This window comes from Protopterus annectens, chromosome 3.part0 (genome assembly GCF_019279795.1).
Source record: "Protopterus annectens isolate FY-2018-M chromosome 3.part0, PAN1.0, whole genome shotgun sequence".
Lineage (NCBI taxonomy): Eukaryota > Metazoa > Chordata > Ceratodontiformes > Protopteridae > Protopterus > Protopterus annectens.
The window spans coordinates 1,408,837,848-1,408,860,801 of NC_056731.1; positions in this window are offsets into that span (position 1 = coordinate 1,408,837,848).

Sequence of the window (22,954 nt, forward strand, 5' to 3'; positions counted from 1 at the left end):
TGTATGTATCACACATATGTCAGCTATCTGTATGATAATGACATTTGTGGAGTAGAGATCTGTACATACTGCAGTGTGGGAAGCATGATGTAGGCAGGGGTGGTGTGTGTATCACACACATGTCAGCTATCTGTATGTGAATGACATTTGTGGACTCCACAGAGTGTGTGTGTGTATGTGTGTGTGTGTGTGTGTGTGTGTGTGTGTGTGTGTGTGTGTGTGTGTGTGTATGGATGTATGGCTGTTTGGTGCATGGAGTGAGGGTGTATGCTACCATACAGAACAGACAGGATCCCTAATCCTTCATGGTGATGCAGTCTACTACCCTGTTGATGCCATCGGTCTCAGCCTTACTGGCTACATGTACATGTTCATTTTCTGTGTCACGTCATGTGGGTGCACAGTACTGTGAGGGTGATTACCACATAGGCAGGGGTCCTCACCTCAACACTGCTCGTGTGCGTTATAGTTATAGTGTTGTTGACCCCGTGAGTGTGGGCATGTTACTGTGTGTTTCAGTGTATGTCTGTGTGTGTTCTCATCCTGTAATGTGACAGGGTATTACTTCTACACAGTGAGGCCTCATGCTATCAAGTGGCCTCTAATGTTATCATCGGCCAGACCGCTGTGTAAACCCCCCGCACCATGTCAACATACCTGTGATGTGACCTGGTATGGATGTCACGTCTCTAGCCACTGTAGCCTATTAAACAGCCCACATGCTTCTGGATCAGTAGATGTGTGGACATCTGTGGAATGGTAGCCTAACAGTGAGGTTGAGGCTACGAATAGCATGCTGGTATTGCCATACATGCCTGTGAGTACTCCACATTTACACATGTGAAACTGCAAACACTGCTACTTATTGACACATGCAAGTAGACCTTAAGGAGGGAAGCAGGGTATCATTACCAACATGCTGTTACTGTTGTTACCAAGACACATACTGTGAACATACAACAATGCACTCCAACTGCAAACACTGTAACATAATGGCACATGCAATTGGACCTTAAGGAGGGAAGCAGGGCATAATTACCAACATGCTGTTACCATTGTTACCAAGACACATACTGTGAACATATAACAATGCATTATAAACCTTACTACATGGTATGTCTGGTGCGTGTCAACAGTACACAACTAATGTCATATACACTTATCTCACTTTTCTGTTGCACCAGACCATATGAGCATGTCCCTACACCAATGGTGTGAATGACAGGGATGCGGCACAGGCATCATCATATGCACAGAGTGATAATGTTTGCCAGGGGTATAGGCTGCACCAGTGGATGACATCATGTGTGTGGGTAAGGTCTGGTGATCTCATTGGACATGTGTGATCGATATGCATTTGGGTGTTGTGGTGCCCTACAGATATTTCTGCTGTGTGTGTGTATGTGTGCACACAGTTCTGCCTTTTGTCAGTCCTACACACGGGTATTATTGACAGCTTCAGATTGTACAGACCAGGATGTACAGCTCACTGTGTCCGGCCACGGCCACGTGACCTGTGCCTGCCAGGGGTTGCATGGGCACTACCAGGCGGAGGTACAGATTAGCTACTGTCCAATGGCACTTGTCCACTGTAACTGTGTCCCCACTGGGAATGTCCAGGGCCACGTCCCCATGGCCTGCTGTGTCCTGGTGTGGACAACGCAGCACCAGCTGCACTGCTACTGCTACTGGCACTATGGGAACGGGCATGTGAGGTGGTTCGTTCACGATGACCTGCACTAGGTGGTGTAGCTGGCCTACGTCCACATGGCCTATGTCTCACTCCTACCAAATGTTCCAGCACAGACAGCTCATGCTCACGGATTGCCATGCCATGGTCAAGGATTCCAACCATGTCACCCAATCGCCTGTCCAGAACATCAGCAATCTGCTGTTGAGCATTTGCCAATGCCTGGATGTTGTCATTTAGAATACAGATAGCAGCCCTCTGAAGCCTCTGCCCTTCACTGTTCTACCGTTCAGCACGTGCCTGTGCCGCCATTACAGTCTGGAACATGTGTCTGGTAACACCAGCTGCTGCGATCTATCCTGCAGGTACAAGTCTGCCAGAGGTCCTCCTACGAGCAGCACTGGCACCATGCCTGTGTGGCACATCTGCAGTCATTACACTGACACCATGGTGTGGAGACACACCTTCAGTAGCCACCACACGTTTCTTTTCCAAGCTAACACACGCTGACTGTCCTTCCTCTATGGCCACTGGTGATGGGGTATGTGTTGGCATGAGAACTTTGTGCGGGGAAGAGGGGGACATAGCTGGGATGGCAACCATTGACACAGATTCAGCCCCTGACAACCCTGCCTGTACCTCATACATATGTTCATCATTGCTAGTATCTGTGGGAACACTAACATCAGATGGACCGCAGGAGGGTAACGCACCTACATCACCTGTGAATGCAAAGAAAGAGTCTACATTACAATAGACACACACACACAGACACACAGACACATAGACACACCCTGCATGTGATTTGACAGATGGCATGCAGCATGCATGTGATACAGCAGACGGCATGTAGCTCAGACATTAATAAAGGTAGTTAGCATACCTCCCTGGCTTGCACACAATAGCAAGCAGGTGTCATATCAGTAGCCGAAGGCATTCAGCATACATGTGATACAGCAGATGTCATGCAGCTCAGACATTAATAGTGGTAGTTAGCATACCTCCCTGGGTTGCACACAACAGCAAGCAGGTGTCATATCAGTAGCCATGCAGTTCACACAATCATGGTAGTAAGCATGCATCCCTGTGATACACCATGTGGAGCAGCACAGGTTAATAGTACACAAGGCTGAATGACCTTGACATGTAATCTGCTGATGTGTGCATTGACATGCATACATGTCTGACACAATGGTGTCCTGACACATGTACAGCATTGTAATGGGTATCACATTGCAGTGTTGTCTGAATGCTCTACAGATAGAATGCACTTTTAGCAAATGTGCATGAGCATTGAAGGGTAGTGTGAGACATCTACATTGCTATACAGTGTGAAGTACAGACAATGTGCCATTGCATGGCATCATGAGGCATCTATAGTGCTATACAGTGTGTAATACGCACACAGTGCATAGCCATAACTGTGTGCATACACATTACGTAACTGTGGATTGTGTCCCATGTCACTGAGGTGTTTACACACCAAACCATGCTGTGTCATTTGACAGGTCACTGGAAGACCTACGGATGACACCCCTGCTCAACTACTACAAAGTCTTAGCTGCCTGGAAACCATGTCCACACATGGCAGACTTATCAATACACCATATCCCACATGACATTAATGTACCACACACGAGGTGCACGGCTGACAGAGACTACTGTCATGCTATGACACAGTCGTGATGTTCAACACATCTTATATGGTCGAATTAAGTGACACCTCCACTAGCTGTGCACAGGCGTTTAGGATGTCCAGTGTTCCACATCAACTATATAATCAGTCAACTAAGGCTATAGTTGGACCATGTGTGGACAATGTGCAGCAGGGTGTATACACATCACAACTACTGTGTGGCTACATGTGTCTGGCCATCCTCCATGGCCATGTGTGAACATGTGTTGGCCAAATGTTTGTGATGGCCGTCTATCTCACATGTCTGTGTTTTCCCATATGACATACACCCATAGATGTCAGATATGTCACTGTCCACAGGGCTATGCAGACAAAAGGCTGTATGTTTGGTATGTGGGGTATGTACTATGGGATAGTGAGACAATATTGCAGCCGGAACACTACATGTCTGGGACATGTCAGATGCCACATCACAATGTGTGCACCCATTGCAGGGGCATATTACACAATGGTGACTCCTGTGGGCTGTCCATATCCCAGCTCACTGTGTGGTACTGTTTGCGTACCACACATGTGTTGTTCCAATGTATAGTACATATGCCTACATTGAACACCTCCACCATTGTATGCACAGCTGTCCACACATCTAGCAATGACAGGTACTGTGGTTTCATGTCAGTGTTTCATTTAGTTTGTATATATTGCACATGGGTAGCCAGCGTGAATGATGACAGATGTGACTTGTATATCGTGACTGGACCATACATTATGTGTACATGTGTTAACTGGCCACATAGCATATAGATATATGCATTAACATGCCTGATACTAATAACTGTCTCACCTGCAATGGACTGATGTCTGTGCGGCACGCCAGAGGTACCTGTATAGGGGTGACACAGCAGTTTGAACATTATCCATGACTGTAGGACAGCCACACGGTGCACTGTGCATGTTAACACATTCACCTGTACAATAGCATATAGTATGCACATGTGTGCATACACAGGGTAGCATACTGTAGTATGTGGCATGTGTGTAAACATACCTTGCATATGATGTTACATTACATATTGTACAGTGACACATGCAACTAAATGGGATATAATAGTCATATGTGCAGTAGTGACGTACCAGGCAACTCCAGGCTCATTGTTTGAGAGACACCCACCTCCACGATGGCAGCTAGTGTTTGTGGATGCTGTTCTGAAGGTGTCCCCAGGCTGGCCAGTAGCTCCTCGGTGTGTGTGAGTGGGGGCTGGGTTGGTTGGCCACCACCTGTTGCACCTTGTTCCTAGCAGTGCATTGTACGCTGTTTTGCATGTCATATCAGGTCCATGCAGTGTCTGTGCACCTGCTGGTAGGTGCGGTTATGGCCACCCACATCATTAACCCTCCTGCGAAGGTTCTGCCACCGGTTGTCATGCTGCTGGGCAAGCTGTGGCACATGGCTGAACAACACCTCGTAGTTCTCATGGAGGTATGGGATGAGGGCATCATCCTCCTGGCGGCTATACACTGGCAGGAGTAAACAAGGCATTATCTGGAAGACATAATGATGGAGACAGGTCACAGTATCACAGAGATGTACGGAGATACAGCTGCACATGCATTTGTATTAAATCTAGTACATCTGAACAGTTATCTTTGCAAATCATCATGACACTGACACAACTGCCATGTTTGTGTCACACACACGTAACACCCGCTATGCATTGGATATCATCACCATATATGTGTGTCACCTCATTACATTGCTCATACTCTGTGTGAATGCTGTCTTGATATGGGCATGTCTGTTTGCCTGTACTGGTGTTCTTACCTATCAACATTTGCCTGGATGTGTCCACAGTAATGCTGTTGACCTTCATGCTGTGTATATGTCACATATCAACACATACACTGCCTTAATGGACATGAGCAGTGACAATGCACACATACACATGGAAACCTTTACATGCATGTGTTTTGCCATATACATCTACACGGCATTGTACAAAAGTTCAACATCCTGTCATGTATCGCCTGTGTTGCACATGTGACAGACATGGGACAATGGCTAGCCGGACATCATTCGCAGGGATGGTTATCAACTATGGCATGTACGGGCAAGGTTTTCTAGCTGTATCCGACAGCCATTTTGCCACCGCGAGGTGCATCAGTGCCACATTACTGATCCAGACAGTTAATAATACATCTACCATGCGGTCATCGAACCATGTATGACAGAGATGACATGTGCAGCTTTGATGGACAGGGCTGCATGGTATGGCAGGAGTATGTAACATGTATGGCACAGGGATCTGTCCAGCATGTGGCGATCCTTGTAGTAGGATGGTGGCTGTCCATGACGTATGTCTTTCGGATCAGGATATGTATGTGTAGTATGTCCAACATCACAGTGTAGCACATGTCTTTATGCAACGTAGCCAGCATGCTGCATAGTGGAGGTGAGGATTGTGAAGGCTGGTATCACCCATCCACACATGGCCAATACACCGTAAAGGTGATATGTGATCCGATATTGGTCACCTGAGTGCTGAGTATGCCTGTGCAATGATCTCCATGCTCATGGATGGCACCCTGTCATGAAATGGGTGCCTCGTATGACTACCTAATAGGCCAGGAGACATCACCAACTCAGGGAGGTGAACTGCACAGCACCATCCTGTACACAGTGTCCATAATGTTGACCACTGCCTAGGTGGTAGTTAATGGGTACAGGGTTATACACCTAGCAGTGACAATGCTATTATCAGCTGTCAGATTGTTCACATATGTCACACACCTCACCCACAAAGCCCATTCTGTATGTTGTCTATAACACTGAGACAGCTATTGCTCCTAGGTCATGGACATTCACATCCTTACATGCACAGATGCCTCCCATTTGTCTGTGTGGTATGGGCTACACTGAGGGGGGAGTACACAACATTAACCCTGTTTTACGGTAGCTGCCACTGGTGTGATATGCACATGTCACTCAGACACCTTTTGTAGTGTTGCTTCTGTCAACAGGCCACTGGTAGAACACTCCTGTGACAAATGAAGGTACATCTAGTATACTCAGTGTAGCTGGAACACGGTATGAGTGATGATGCCCTATGACCTGTCACAGGTATGCTATGCAGTGTGAAATCATCCATACTGTCATCTACTTCTATACTGCTAACATCTACGTTGATAAAGGTTCATAGACTTGCAGACCATACTCAGCAGGGTAATAGTGTAGTGCCTCCAATTATGACTGTCATCTCCACTTGTGGGTTGCAGTGGGTTGATATTATCCAACACCTTATCTGTATTGCATATTCATGCTCAGCACTTGTTCAGAACATGTGAGTACTTCATGAGCTACTGATTACTATAGCACCCATTTCAACTCATGTCTTACAAGTACACTGTCTGTCCTTACATTTCCAGCTTGCTTACAGTACAACAGCTGTTGTACACATGTAACTCACATATCTTGTGAGACATGGTTGAATATACAGGCATGTCCAAGTGTCACGTACCACGACACTACAGTCTGTGGGAGATGCACATATGTGGCCATGCTGAGGGTAATGCTCTCACCAACCCAGACTGGACCTGACATTCATGTGGGGACATTTAACATTTGCAACACACTCCACTCATCACATAATCTCACTAGATCTCCACCACCACAGGCCACACATAGTATGAGTACGACATTTGCAGAACCTCTCCATACTCTGTGTAGGCACCATAGGCAGCCCCCATTACCAAACACAACAACAATTACTTATAGCCCACAGACTCATGTGTGCCCATCAACTACAGCCAATAGGGTGTTATAACATACCCATCACACCGGTCATAGGTGACTGTGTAGGCGGTCACTCTGATACACCAGGGATCACTGCAGTGGCCGTACTGTATGGAGGTGCAGGTAACACATGGCTCTGATGTTCACAGACAGGACACTACCCTAGAGAGGTGCCCCCAGTGTAAACACTGTAGTTGGGCTTACACATAGACTTGCCAGACAGCATAGTACCTCACTATGTACCTGTGAAGCTATTACATGTCCTTTGTGCATGGTTAATTAAGTTGCTCTTCCATTTCGATTAGCTATCATGCTGTTATAGTGTCCCGTGACAAGCCATATGTATCCTGTTATTGTATATCGTACATTCCAATTGATTATACCTTTTGTTTGCATGATATAACAGTTGTGCTGAGTAGAATATCTGACATACCTACCTACAATACTGTACATTACACATATTTTACACATTATCCCATAATGCAAAGCATACTTGCACAGCAGGACCACCTTAGGCATGTTATTGTCGTTATATGCCCATACACATGCCTACTGTGACGGTATATCAATATATACTATCCCCTGCTATGGCACATACTTGTTGGACATACCCTACCACTGATGGCGGGTGGTGTGGAATTGTTCTGTCTAAAGCCCTCATGTAACATCCCTTGTGGTGCATGTGATGTTTACCATGTGGCCCACAGCAGGACACACAATTTCTACAAGAGTTGCTATACTCAACAAGACATCACTACAGAATATCCAAGTGGTGTAAAAGCCTAAAACAGCCAACCAGACCAAACAAATCAAAACCACGAAGTTTGCTGTTAAATAGGCTACGTGCTCAAGAAAGTCCAAAGTAGCAAATGGAAAATACCACTTTATTAGAACAAAGACACTAACGCTCTTCAAATAAAATAAAACAACAATATTGTGCGTTTTCGTCTCGACTAAGCGAGACTTCATCAGATGTGTGGAAGTTGTGCAAAAAATACATATATATACACCCTATTCCTCTTCCAATTAAGGAAAGGTACCAATGATATTTGTTCTCAACATTTAAAATAACAAATCAGCTTAACATACTCATAAATATTCATGAGTATTCATGAGTGTTACGTCAATCATTGAAGAAACACCTCCGTATACATTAAATTCCTTTCTATATACGGACATCCCAACAGTAAACACTCAAAGTGTTCATAATACATGAGAAATGCAAGCGTTAATAAAAATCAACACATATCTATTAAAACACTAAAATGTAAACTACGTAATCTAACTAAATGTGCAAAATCAGCTAAGAAAAATGGATCTCCGTTCAAAGACGGACGTCTGTTATAGCTATGTTGTTTATAATCAAGCCACAAGTCAACCCACTGCTCTAAAGAAATGTATTATATGTAAGTGGAAAACAATATAGGTAATTGCTTCAAAATACATAAATATTAATAGTAATAGTAATAAACCTACTTAAATAAAAACACCTTAATAAAAACTATTGGTTAAAAACGCATCAAAAGTATATGTAAGTGGTCTATCTAAATGTGCAAATTTGCATGTGCAAAATTTCATCTTAATAATTTAATATAAAAATATATATAACTGAAATATCTTATATATTTGTAAATATAAATATATATATATAAACATCATAAAATTACCAACAATAATGTATTCTAAAAGTAATGCCCTAAATAATAAATAGTGTTTTAAATATAATGATTAAAAATATATATATATACACCAGTAAGCTATTCAGGGCACCCTATGAACCCTACCTATTAGGTTTATTTATTTGTTTTAATTATTAAAAAAACATTTAAATTAAAAAATTTTTTCAAAAACCTTTTTAAGGACACAAACAGGAACCCTTTTTAAATTTGGGGGTTTATTTAATTAAATTAAAATTTTTGTAAAACCCCAAAACCATTTGGTCATTACAAAATAATAATAATTTATTGGGTTTTATTTTAAAATTAGTATGGCCCTTGGGGTATTTTTTTAGCCGATTTTCCATATTGTTGTGTTTTTAATTTTTTTTTTAAAGAATCAATTTTTTTTTTGGGTTTTCTCTCAGTTTTTGTTTTTTGTTTGTTTTCATAAAAGGGAATTTGTATTATGTTACCAATATTTCTTTCTTGACATTTTTAAATGAATATTTTTTTGGCATTAAAATACCCCAAAAATTTTAAATTTTTAAATATATTCATCCCTTTTTAAAAACCCATTTTTTTTTCTTTTGTTTTTTTGTTATTATTTTACTTTGGTTTGGGACAAATTTTTGCCTTTACATAAAAACCTTTTACTTTTTCAAACTTTTTTAAAAAAGGCCTTCCCAAATACAGGCACATATTGAGTTTTAACCAAATAACTCAACCCCTTTTCTGTTTGGGCCCATGGTTTAAAGGGAATTTGGGAAGTTCCCTTAATGATACCTTAAAATTGGCCCCCCAATTTGGGTTCCCGATTTTTACCCACAGTGTTTGGTACCCCTTTTTTGGAAATGGGGTATAAATTTAAATTTTCCCCCTTCTTCCCCCCCCTTGGGGGGCCTGGTTTGTTTTGTTTAGGTTTGCAACTGCTATTTTCAAATTTTAATTTGTCCCCAGTTTATGGGTTGATATTTTTTACAAGGAGGCCTGTACTAACCCTCTGAAAGGGTTTCAAAAAAACCTTTTTCCCCTTTTGTTTCCTTATCCCTCTTTACACCTTTACTTTTTTAAAGGGTTTTAAGGTTTGAGATGGGTTTTAATGGGGGAAGTTTTTTTATTACGTCGTATTCATTTTTTGGGGGTTTTAATTGGTGGGGGTTCTGATAAATTTTACCCTTTTTTTCAATTCCAAATTTTGGTCTCCTTCCCAATTAAACCACAAGTAATAATTTTTTACGGGCCCCTTTCCCTTACCTTGGGAAGGCCTTTTTATGGGGGGGTTTTACCCATCCCCTAAAAAAGGTAGAAAGGAATTTTAAAAACATGTCCCTGGATTTTGTGTATTTTCCCCAGAGTTTGTTTGGGGCTAAAATTTTGGAGGTTTTACCTTTTTAAAAACTTTTAAACCATCTGTTTTAAAGGGACACAACCCTGGGAACAAAAGGTCTTTTTATCCAATACAATTTTCTTGGGGCCTTTACAAATGTTTCTTAAATTTTTGTTTTGGTTCGCAAAAATTTAATTTAAATTTAAAAATTTTGGGAAAAATTTTTTTACAATCTGGTTTGCCCAAAATTTTTTGGGTGGGGGAGGGGTGGGGCCCCCCAAATACAGGTTTTTTGGGGGTGCCCCTTCCACATATTCCAATAGGGGGGCTCCCTTTCCCTTAATTGAAAAAAACCAAACAAAAACCAAACAACATTTGTTTGGAAATTTACCAGTAAAACCCCAAAGTAAGCAATAAAAAATTTAACCCATACCTCTGGAAAACCCCGCGATAATTTAAAAGTTTAAACAAAATTACAGGTTCTATTTCCGGGACGTTTTTCCTCTTTGTGGTTGTTTTTTGGTATGGACCTTTCCCTGGGTTGGGGAACCTTTTTAAATTTTTAACCCCCTGGTTTTTTACAGGCGACCATCAATTTTCAGGAAAAGGTTTTTTTATCCAAATAATCTTATTCCTTTTACCTTTATATTATATTTTATTAAATTTATTTTTAATAAATAATATTTAATGGAAGAAAATAAAGGGGGGAAAAAATTTATTTTTACAAATTTGGTTCCCCTTTTTATTTTTGTGGAACCTGACCAAGGGGGGGTCCCCCCCTTTAAAATTGGAAAGGGGTTGTGTACTATTGGCCCGCTACCCCTCCGTTGTTTTACCCCTTGAGAGGGACTAAACAAATGAAAACCACCCACACATTACCCGTCCCAAGGGCACCCTTTTAAAAACCATACAGTTTTAAAACAATTCCCAAAAAAGTTAAAAACCGACCCCGTGGGCCCATAACACCCGGCCCGATTAAAACATTTCCCCTTAATATGGGGGGAAATTAAAAACAGTTTGTGTTTCCCGGGCTTGGGTTTTTGGGCCTTTAAGGGTTTTGATTACTTTTTCTATGGTGACCCATTCAAAAAATTTGGGTAACCATTTTTTTCTATATAGTTTTGGGAAAGTCCAATTTATTTTAATATTTCCCGATTGGGAATGTATTAATACCCCAAAATATAAATTTCCCACCCCTTTTTAACCAAATATAATGTGGGGGGAAATATTATTAAATTTTATAATATATTAATATATATTAAAAAAATATGGAGAGGGTGGGGCAGGGAATTTCACCTTTCCCCTTGGTTTTAAAGGGGAGTTGGGTTTCTGTTTTGGGACCCGCACTTTTTTTGTTTGAACCTTACAAATTTCCACCTGCCCTGGAACCATCTTGGGGAAAAAAAAGTGTTTGGTGCTTTTTACTGTTCATGTTCATTTCCTTTTTCCCTGGTTGTTTAATTTAGGGCGGGCCCATTAAACAGGGGAATAATTCAAATTTCATTTTTTGGCCCTCCCTTTTTTTGTGGTTTCGGGGGGATTTCAGAAGGGGTTTCCCTGTTTTAATATTGGTAAAAGTCCTTTTAAAGGGGTTTGGGGTTCCGTTCCATGGGGGTAAATGTTTTGTGGCCCGAAACCCCTCCTTGTGCCTTAGGTTGGCCCTTGCGGGTGGAGGGCCTTCACCAAGTCCCCCTGCATTTTCCAGGGATCTATTTGTACAGGTTATGGATTTTGGGAAAAGTGGAAGGGACTAAGGCTTTACCCAAAATGCCCAACAAAGGGAACCAGTTTAGTTTAAAAAATTATGAGACCCTTTTTGGTTGCCCAATGGGTTTAAAGGGTGTGTTGGGATTTTTTGGGGGGGTATATCCCCCCAGTGAAACCACACCCCCAATAAAGTGGGGGCCCCTTACAAAACCTGGGGGGACAGCTGGGGTGCCCGATTGGGGCATGGGGACCCCCAGGGGTTTGGGCCCCACATCCATGATTTAATTTTTGGGAGCCCTCATTAAAGGGAAACCCTTTCAATGTGGGGAACCCTGTTCACCTGGTACAATTGGCTTGCCCCAACCCGGGTAGTTGGTTCCAATTTGGGGGGAAGAGACATTTTGGCCCCCCCTTTATTTGGGGGAATTGGGCCTTCTTGGAAAAATCCGGGCGGGGTATACCCGGGTGTACCTGGAACCCCTTTTACTCCCGTTCCAAATACCCGTGGTGATTCTGTTCAATTTCATTCCCTTGGGGTTTCCCCCCCCTGTTGTTTCTGGTTGGGGGCCGCCCTATTTTTAAGGGTTCCCTGGCCACCCTTAATTTTCATTCCCAAAATTTACCCCGGGGGTTCCCCCTTTTGGGGTTTCCCCCTTTTCCCCCGGGTGCGGGGGGGTTGTCAGCATACCTAAAAACCCTTTAGGTTTAAAAGGGGTAAAACGTTCCCTCCCAACGTACATTTGGGTTCCCTTGTTTCCCCATGGGGGTTTTGGCACAGGGTGTTGGGGGCTTTCCCTTTTTTTGTGCCCGTGAACCTTGGAATTTTCTGGGTGTGAGGGCCTTACCCTTTTTCCCCCTTAGTGTTTTCCCGGAACATATTTGGGGCCTTTTTGGGAATTTCTTTGGTGGGGGGAACCCGTTCCCCAATTTTTTTTTAACCCCCCAAAATTTTTTCCCGCAACCGGAACCTGTTTCAGCTTTTCCCCCAAAACCCGGGTTTTTTGAAAGGTTTTTTGGGGTTTTGCGGGGTTTTCCTCTTATGGCCTTTTTTTGCAAAGGGTTTTGTTTTTCATTTCTGTGGGAGTCATTTATTCCCCCTTTGGTTTAAAATGAAAAGCCAGGATCCCCCAATGGGCCCTTTTATTTTTTCCCCCGACCTTCCTGTTTAAACTTGGAGGGCATGCCCAGGGGGTTTTGGGGGGTTTTATGGTGGGGCCCAAGGGCTCCAGCAAACACATCCTAAATGCCCCCGGGGGTTTTCCAACAATGGCCCGGGGATTTCCCCCGTTTAAAGTGGGTTTCCCGCTACGGTGGGACAAATGTGGTCAGTTATCAAAAAATCCTCCCGGGTTGTGTGCCAATGGTAAAGGCATTTTGCTTCCAATTCCTCCTATTTGGGGAATTATACTAAATTCCAGTTAACCCTCCAAACTGGTTAGAAACCCTTTAGCTTGGTTTTGGGGAATCCCCATTATATTATTTGGTTTTAAATCCTGTTTTTTATTAAATTCAAGCTTTTTTAAATTTCCCTTTTGTTTCCCTATTTCCCCCCGTTGTTTTATCTTACGTGGCCCGACATTAAATTTGTTTTAAAATGTTGTCCAACCCCTTAAAGCCATTCTGATATTTAGCCCCTTTGGTAGGGTTTCCCCTTTTTTTAAATCTTCTCCCCCTTTTTAAAACCTGCTGGGTTTGGAAAATTAAACCCTTTTGGGTTTAAAACTGGGGGGTTACGCTATGGCACCCCAAAACATGTACCCCTTTTTAAAGGGGCCCCAATGGGGGTTTTCAAACCCAAGGGGGTGTTTGGGAAAAACACAGGTTGGTGTGTGGGTGGCCTTTCACCCATACCCTTTTTGGCCCGGGGAAACCTGAAAGGGGTGTTTTAAAGGGTGTGAGTACTACAGGAAAAATTTTTGTGGGAAAGAAAACAAATTTGTTTGCCTTTGGGGTTTGAATTTAAATTTTTTCCTGGGTTTCCTCTTTTCCCTTTAAAAATTTTTTCCCCCCCTTTTCTGGGATTTTTAATCCAGGGGAAAACCTGCCCTTTTTTTTTCTTTTTTTCCCAAAAACCCCCAAAATTTTTGGTGTTTTCTTTTGGCCGGTCTAACCCCCAATTTCTTTCTTGTAGGGAAAAATTTTTTCCTTTCAATCCAAAAACCTTAAAACCGTTTTCAGGTTTTTTAAACAGGCTTGCAAAAAAAAAAAAAAAAAAAAAAAAAAAAAAAAAAAAAAAAAAAAAAAAAAAAAAAAAAAAAAGAAATGGTGTTAAAAAAAAAAAAAAAAAAACAAATTATAAGAAAAAAAAATTTTTTTTTTTTTTTTTTTTGGGCTTTTCTTTTTTTTTTTTTTTTTTTTAAAATTTTTTTTTTTTTTTTTTTTTTTTTTTTTTTTTTTTTTTTTTTTTTTTTTTTTTTTTTTTTTTTTTTTTTTTTTTTTTTTTTTTTTTACAAGGAACTTTTTTATTTTTTTTTTAAATTTTTTTTTTTTTTTTTTTTTTTTTTTTCTTAAAAAAACCCTTGGGGAAAAAAGGGGGGAAGTTTTTTCCAATATAACCCCGACCCCAAAAACCCTTTTTTTTAGGTTTAAAAAAAAGGCCCAAAAAAAAAAGAAAACAAAAAATTGGTCCCAAAATTTACTTTGGAAAAACCAAAAAAAATTTTTCATTGATGTCATATATACCTCTAAACCACTCCTCGGTGTTGTAGGCGCACCGTATGGTACATCCTTAGTCCGGCGGGACGTTTGCAATTCACTATTACCTGCCTCATTTGCATGGCATTGACTACTAATTCCTAGTTACCATGCCGAATACTGTCACAGACCCTTAGCAACCCTTGCAGCTTGGTTGTGGTGTACCATGCATACCATTGAGTATTATGGTGAAATCATGATTTGTATTACATTGCGATTTTATAACATTTGTATATATTTTCTTTGTGTTCCCATTTGCGCACACATGCCCTGCGGTTGTACTTTGCGTTACTATGGACATGACATTAAATGTTGTTTTTTAGGTGTTGTGCATATTTTCTTATGCCATTGGCTGTATATTTAGCCATTGGCATATGTTAACTTTGTAATACATGAGTCTGGTCTGCTTTCATAGATCCGATGTTCTGTTTGGAAAAATGTAAACCGTGTTTTTTGGTTTACATTTCTGTGGGCTTACGCTAAGCCTGCACCACTTCATGAATCACTATGTACCTTCATTTGCATGGTGCGGCACTGCACATGGGGTGATTAGCATACCTAAGCTGAGGGCTTCTCAGATCTGGCATATGCCAGTAGTGCACATGGAATTGGATCGTACCTGAATCGCTCGGTGGCCATATTTGGCGTTATACCGCCTACGCTACGCCTGCGCCTGGTACAAGCTTCATGAATCCCCGGGAGAGTCTTGCACAAGGCACTAAGATCTGCCAGTACTGGACAGCAAATGATAGTGGCAGAATTGAAAACAACTTTGCTTCTGCCTGATGTCTATGCCAGTAATCTGTTCCTGACTTTCTCTCTTTTTCTGATGTAAGAAATGTATTGCTGTCTGTTTGACTTCACTTGTTAAGTGCTTTATGGCTTTGAAAGCCAGGAAAAAATGTCCTTTCTTTTTCTTTTCTTCTGTAACACATACAAAATTGAGAAAATAAAGTCACACACTCTACAAAGAATTATGACCAGGTCTCAGAGCCTAACCAACTATCATGTTCTTGATAGGAAATTTCTCGGCATTCATATCTCAAACACATAATAATACAGTTACTATCAGAGATCCAGTCATAATCATCTGTGCTATGCATTATTTCTTATACTTGCAGGTGGGAGTTTTTCAATATACTGACAACCTCTTTAGTAAATGGCAACAGAACAATGTCAACTCACTGAAACAACTTTCATTGACAGTAGAGTTTTCTCTTTTATCCACTGTTGTGCGACCTCAGAGTCGGTAGGTATAAGTATGAAAGGTGTTGGTTATCACCACATATTGTGTGAGAATTGTCAACATTCACTGAAACAGTTGTTGATAGATAAACGATTCCAATTGCAGGCCCAATTCAATCTGAATCCATTTAAATTACTTTGAAGTCTGTGCCAATTTTTATCATCATTCACACTTTTTTCATAATTTATTCAGTTCCTTTCATGCAGTTTTATTCTCAAGGAAGTATAACACTGATGTATAAACTGATGTATATTAATAGTGCTAGGCCTGCATCATTTCAAGTGTAGAATGGATAGTCAGGAAACTGTGTATCACTGTTGAGTATCAGAACCATTACCTCTTCATGTTGCTGTAGTTAAATTTAGGAAAGTCTTTAGGAATGTAGCCTTGTAAATATTTAGGTTACTCTCTCAAAAAATACATTACATTTATTTAGATTGCTGAATGAAAATTATATGTCAACATGTCTATGTTGTGGTATTGCTGAAAAGCTGTGTTACATATACAACAGTAAAACTGTAAAATTAAAAACAAATGGTTCCATTAAATTTGCCTGACTATGCCCCATTGGAACTTTAGGCTCCTTTTTAATTTGGATTAAAGCTGGACACCAAATCATTCAACATAAGTATAATTTGGGACAACCTAGGTTTGCACTGTTTTATACCCTAATAATTAAATGCTAAAATTATATGACATACCGAACATCCTAGCACTGCCTACTATTCAAAGGTAAAATAAATGCATAAGATTGTTCTGTCCCATGCATATAAGTAACTAACAATCATCTATGGACAAAGAATGTCTCACCCATGAATGTAATATGGTTTGTTAGTAGCATACTTTATAACATTATATGCTGCATTATTTCACACTGAGATAATTTTCTAGATATGTTCTTATGCTAAAGCCATTGTAGCAATGCACAATTTATTTTCCATATTTTTCCACACAGTCTCCATTTTATTGAACTGGTAGTGTATAGTATTACTGTGTCTGTTTTTACCAGTTCTGCCTTGCAAAACATTTTCTATTAGGTCCTATTCTGTTTGCACTGCATGATTCTATTGAGATCATAACCAGCTAATCTATGCAGATTGCTGTTCTTCTGTAAATGCCATTCTTTCCTTTAACCTATTATTTCCATTTTACCCCTGCAAGTTCTTCTTTACTAGTATCTGCTTCATTCAGTTCATTCCCAAAAGCTGGTGATTAACCATCAAGATCTGGTGGTGCTGCGGTAGCATTGTCGCCTCACAGTAAGACGCTGTCCAGTTCGATTCTCAGCTAGAGCATCTTCTGCGGGGAGACATGCGTGAATAGGCGTACCTTTGTTGAAGGTTGTGCATCAGGCCTGGCAAGCCGGTATGTAAAAATCAACTGCGAATCATTAGCGGACCGGAGTTCCACTGTGGCGACCCCTAACCGGGAAAAGCCGAAAGACACAAATTTACTGCTAGAGAGCTCTTTCCAGCTTACCCTATAGTTATTTCCTTGCTGGTCCATAGATATAAATCAAAGCTAAATGCTAAACTCAGTAATTAATCTTCAGGTCTGTTTTGTGTTACCAAAGGGCTATAACCTGATATTGTTTTAGCAGAATACAGATACATAGGTTCATAGGTTCATAGGTGTGTACTAGGCTAATGGCCCTGGGGCCTTTACAAGCCTAGCCATAGGATTAACCTGGTATAGTGCCACTCGACCTTAGTTCCTAGTGCCTCTGTTGAGTAGAGCCACTGGAGTTATCCCAGGGGTGAATTTTCTGTTTCCCATCCACTCATCAAGATTTCTCTTGAGGAGGGTCAGCGAGGTGCTCTGCTTGGCATGTATGGGAAGTCTGCTCCATAGCATGGGAAGTCTCTGGGTTATGATCCTGCCCCTCCAGCATGTTCTGTTAATTGTGGTAATGAGGTTGAGGTTTCTGGAGTGTGTGATGTGGAGGGATTGGGATTTCTTTAGATGTAGCATTTCAAACAGAGCTGGTTCAGACATGGCTTTGTAAGTCAAGCAGAGATCGCCTCTAAGAAGATATGAGACAGAGAATAGTTGGAGTTTTTTGAGTCTGTCCATATAGGACAAGTGTTTAAGGCCTAGGATCCTCTTTGTAAGGTACTTTTCGGCGTCTTCAATTGTTGGAGGTATCTAGTGAGGTACATGCCAAATGGGGCATTGTACTCGATGATTGGCCTAATGAGGGAAGAGTAGAGGGAGACAATGACCTCTTTTTTCCTGGATGCAAAACCCTTAGTAATGAGATGTGCCAAATAGAAGGAATTTCTGACCACAGTGGCAATGTGGTGATCAAAAGAGAGTTTTCTGTCAACCTGTGTTCTCAGATCTCTTATAATGCCTTCTGCATTCAGTGGACTACCACAAATGTGGTAATTCATGGGAACTAGGTTTGTCCTAAATAGGATGATGACACATTTCTTGGCATTGAGCTTAAGGCCATGGTTCTGACATCAGTCATTGGTCACAGTGAGGCCATTCTGTAGGATGTCAACATCACTTGGGGAGTTAATAATAGCTCCCAACTTGCAATCATCTGCGAACTTTGTCAGCCAGAGTCCCTTCATGTTGGCCTGGACTTCAGAGAAGTAGATACCAAACAGAAGAGAATCCAGGACCAAATCCTGTGGGACTCTACTCATAACTAATCGGCCGTCTGACTTGGAATCAGCTACTTTCACACTGTGGGTTCTATCTGTCAGCTAGTTTGCAATCCACCTAATGATATAGGATTTGATGCCAAGTTTAATGAGGTTTTTTTTATTCCTGAGTGGGGAATGGTATCAAAAGCCTTGGCCAGATCAAGGTAGGCTGTATGAACCACCTTGCCTTCATCCACAGCTCTGGTGACTGACTCAAAGAAGTCAACCAAGTTGAGCAGGCATGATCTACCCTTCACAAAGAACAAAAAATGAGCCAGCATCAGGCAGATAGTGTCCAAAAGAGCAGTTTAATAAAAACTACCCCAACAGCAAAAAGGCATCCAAAAACATACCGGTTTCGGCAATGGTTAGAAACCCAGCCTTCTTCAGTGTACAGCAAGGAGCCAAGACAAAAATACTGTATTTAAACACATGAAACCATGCTGATTGGTTACAAAATAATAAGCATGTGCTGATAATCAAACAGCATAAAGTGACAGAAAATTATTTGTATGGTAATAGATACATTCAAAAATAAATCATTAAAGGGCTTGAGTACATACATATCATAGTAGATTATTTTAATCTATATTTTAGTAACACATAAGAATAATCCAATTTACTAAATATGAAACACCAATTATACATGAACCGATGTTGAACCTAATATGCATATGTACAGAATGCATATTAAATCAGAATGCATACTACAATATTGGCATAAATTAATCCAATATAAATATGTGTTTATTCTGAATATGGAAATACCATATGTTCCTCAAAACATGTATAATGTATTCAATTTATAAACAATCATTTATCCCAGGGTTAAATAATGCTCCTAGTTTCGTAATCCATTTCTTTTCTTTAAGATTAAGTTTGTTGTGCCAACCACTCTTGGTGGTTCTGTCACCAATGATTTTATCAATAACAGTAAAGTGAAATTTGGCAGTATTGTGTATTAGAGTGTGTTTGTATAGTGCATTAGTAGTTTTATGGCATCTGATGTCACTGAGATGCTCAGAGATACGTAATTTAACTGGTCTTGATGTCTGTCCAACATAAAATGAATGGCAAGTACAACATGCCAGATAAACGGCCCAATCTGTGTTACAATTTGCAAAAAATCTAATGTCAAAAACTGTATTGGTATTCCTACTGGTAAATTCCTTAGTTTTCAGCATATGCTTACAATTGACACAGTGGCCACATGGAAAGGAACCAATAAGCCTATCTCCCAAAATTGTAGTTTGATATACTTGTGGTAAGGTGGACTCATAGTGGTGTTTGTAATGATTAAAATGACCAGCCAAATTCTTTCCCTTGCGAAAAGAAAAGAGGCACTTATCAGGAACAATATTTTTAATTCTGACATCAGCCTCCAAAATGTTCCAGTTGTCCTAATAATCTTAAAAAAGTTGTTGGTGTTTCTACCAAATGTTGTAGTGAGTCTGAGTTTGTTTATCTTATTATGTTTCTTTTTATATGTTAATAAATTGGGTCTATGTAGACCCATAGCATGATTCTGAGCCATGGTCACATATCCTGAACAATAGCCACGCTCAATGAATCTATTATGCAAATCCTGAGCATGATTGACATAAGTAGTGTTATCAGAACAGTTCCGCCTGATCCTAATAAATTGTGATTTAGGGATGTTCTTTGCAATATGTTTTGGATGAAAGCTGGATGCGTGGAGAATCGTATTATATTGGGGGAATTTTCTATGGGTTTCAGTTGTCAAAGTGTTGTCATTGTTCCTAGTCACCAAAACATCCAAAAATGTAATGGATTCCCGATCATAGGTGATAGTAAATTGTATTCCCCATATATTGTCATTCAGGTATTCCATAAATTCCTGAAGGTATGGAATATCCGATCTCCACACCATCCAGCAATCATCCAAATATCTGCGCCAGATATCAATTTCCGGCAAAAACAAATTATGTGTATCGTCATAGATCATAATTTGTTCAATATAGGCCATAAACAGATCAGCATAAATTGGGGCAAAAGATGCCCCCATAGCTGTACCTCTGATCTGTAGATAACAATCCTGGTTGTAGAAAAAAACATTCTTAGTCAAAACATGCTCAGTTAGATTCAACAGGAGGGTATTGAAACCAGGTTGATATAATTTAGATTCATTGAGCCAGAATTCAATAGCATCAAGTCCACCCCAATGCGGAATATTGGTGTAAAGTGAACTTCGTCCAAGGTGCATAGTAACCATTCTGTATCCAACTGCATATCATTTATAATACTCAAAAATTGAGTGGTGTCCTGTATCGTGATCTTACATATAGTAGCAATGGCTTTAAATGCATAGTTAGGAATTCAGAAAGAGGTTCAGTTATTGACCCCATGCCTGATACAATCGGCCTTCCAGGTGGATGTGAAAGATCCTTATGTATTTTTGGTAGAAAGTAAATATGTTGTCTAGTGGGATCAGTAATTGTTAAATGATAACATGTTTTCTTGTCAATAATACCATTTTCAACAGCAGAGTTCAAAAAGTCATCAATATCCTTTTTGAAAACCAAGGTAGGGTCCAGTGGCATTTTAGTATAATATTTGACATCATTAAGTTGTCTATGTGCTTCAATATCATAAGCACACCAATCTAACACTACCACTGCCCCTCCTTTGTCTGCGTTGATAATGACTAGATCTTTATTATTTGCAAGTTCCTCTAGACAGGATTTTTCACCATCAGTGATATTATTAGGCATAGGTCTCTCATAATTGTGCTTAAAATGTAACTCACTAAGTACACTTCTCAAAAAGAGGTTAACAGCTGGATGCATTGGAGGAGTAAAATTAGAAGCATGATATTTGAAACCTTCATGTTGTAAATGTGCAGTGTCTCCTTGTTCCTGGAAAACAATTTTAAATTAATAAGTCTACAAAATGAAAATAGGTCATTAGTAAATGAGTCTTCTGGAACAAAAAAGCCAGGAATGAAGGATAAACCTTTATTTAGTAGAGATATCTGTTCATCTGATAGTGTGGTACTAGAAATGTTACATACATTATTTATTTTTTGGTCAGTATCTCCAACAGATTTTGCAGACTGGTAACTTTTTCCGTGCTTCCTGCCCCCCCTCCTCCTCCTACCCCTGTGTTCCCTAAAGGGGATACATGGTTTTACGCTTTGGGGTGGGGGAGTCCATGGTGGACTGTGTGTCAGTATCTGTAGCAGATGAGGTTTCCAAATCAGTGGACTCAGTATTGTTACTATGCCCTTTAGTATGGAACGTGGACGTTTCCTTTTGGATTTAGAAACTTGCTTCTTAGCATTCTGTCCTTCTTGGAATCGGACATGTCTGACATTCTTGAACGGTTGTCCCTTATCATAATCAGAGATGTCACGAGAGAACTTTTTAAGTTTTCTATCTTTTAGGATAGTGTCAAAAGTCAATAGTTCAGTACTCAATTTTGATAGTAAAGCCGGAAAAAAAGTTTCATTTTGGTAGTGATTACATTCCTCAATCAAATTCAAAACTATAGTAGTTTCACTCTCAATGATTCTAGTGTAATGCTCCGATAAAGCTTTTACAAACTTCATCGAGCATTCTTGTTGTATAAGATTCCATTCAGAGAGTAAATTGTCATCAGGACTCGCCACCAAGGGCTGTATTTTCACTCTGAGACCCCTAGGGCAAATGCCCTTAACCAAATATGCCTTTAATAATTTGTGGTGCCAAACACTAGATCTCAAAGCCTTCATATTTTTGTTAAGTAAGGCAAATTGTTGTTCACATTTATGTTCAGGTTTTAAAGAAGTCATGTTGCCTGAGGCAGTGGTATCATTTCCAATGCCAAATGCTGCAATATCATCTTTATCTGATGATAAATCCAAAAGAAGCTTTGAAGATCCATATTGTTACCCAAAATATTCTTATATAAAACCACGGCCTGTATATCAAGATCAAATAATCAAACAGTAGTTAGACAATAATGGCTCAACACCATAAAACTAAGAAATTAGTTTGTTGTAGCCACGTCTGATACAGGTCAATAATGGTATTTGCATAATCATATATATGTAAATAATCAAAGGACTAATGCTTGGCCCACAAATAGCATTTGTTAATTAATATTAAAAAGTATATAAAGATAGTCCCAGAAGTGAAGATATGTCACTTAGGATACAAAAATCCACCTAGAATCAATGGAGTGAAAACTATAGTAAAATATTCTTATATGTCTAAGTATTCTAAAGTTGTTCAAATATTGTCAGACATATCATGTACAGATAATGACGAGTCCATCAATCCCATATAGATTATTGATTTATACTTAAGTAAACTGAGTCATATAGGTACCAAAAAATTATTGGTGTATAAAGTCATATAAACTGGTACATATTGTGGGGATAGAAAGCAATATAAATCTATCATATCTGTGATATAATATCAGAAAGATAGTTGTATATCAACAAAGTTGGTACAAAATCTTTGTTCACATTAACCCTTAAATGATGTATAAAACTAGCACAAGTTGAATTGTGAATATTTACAAAATTGAAAAAAACCAGGAGCTTGATATA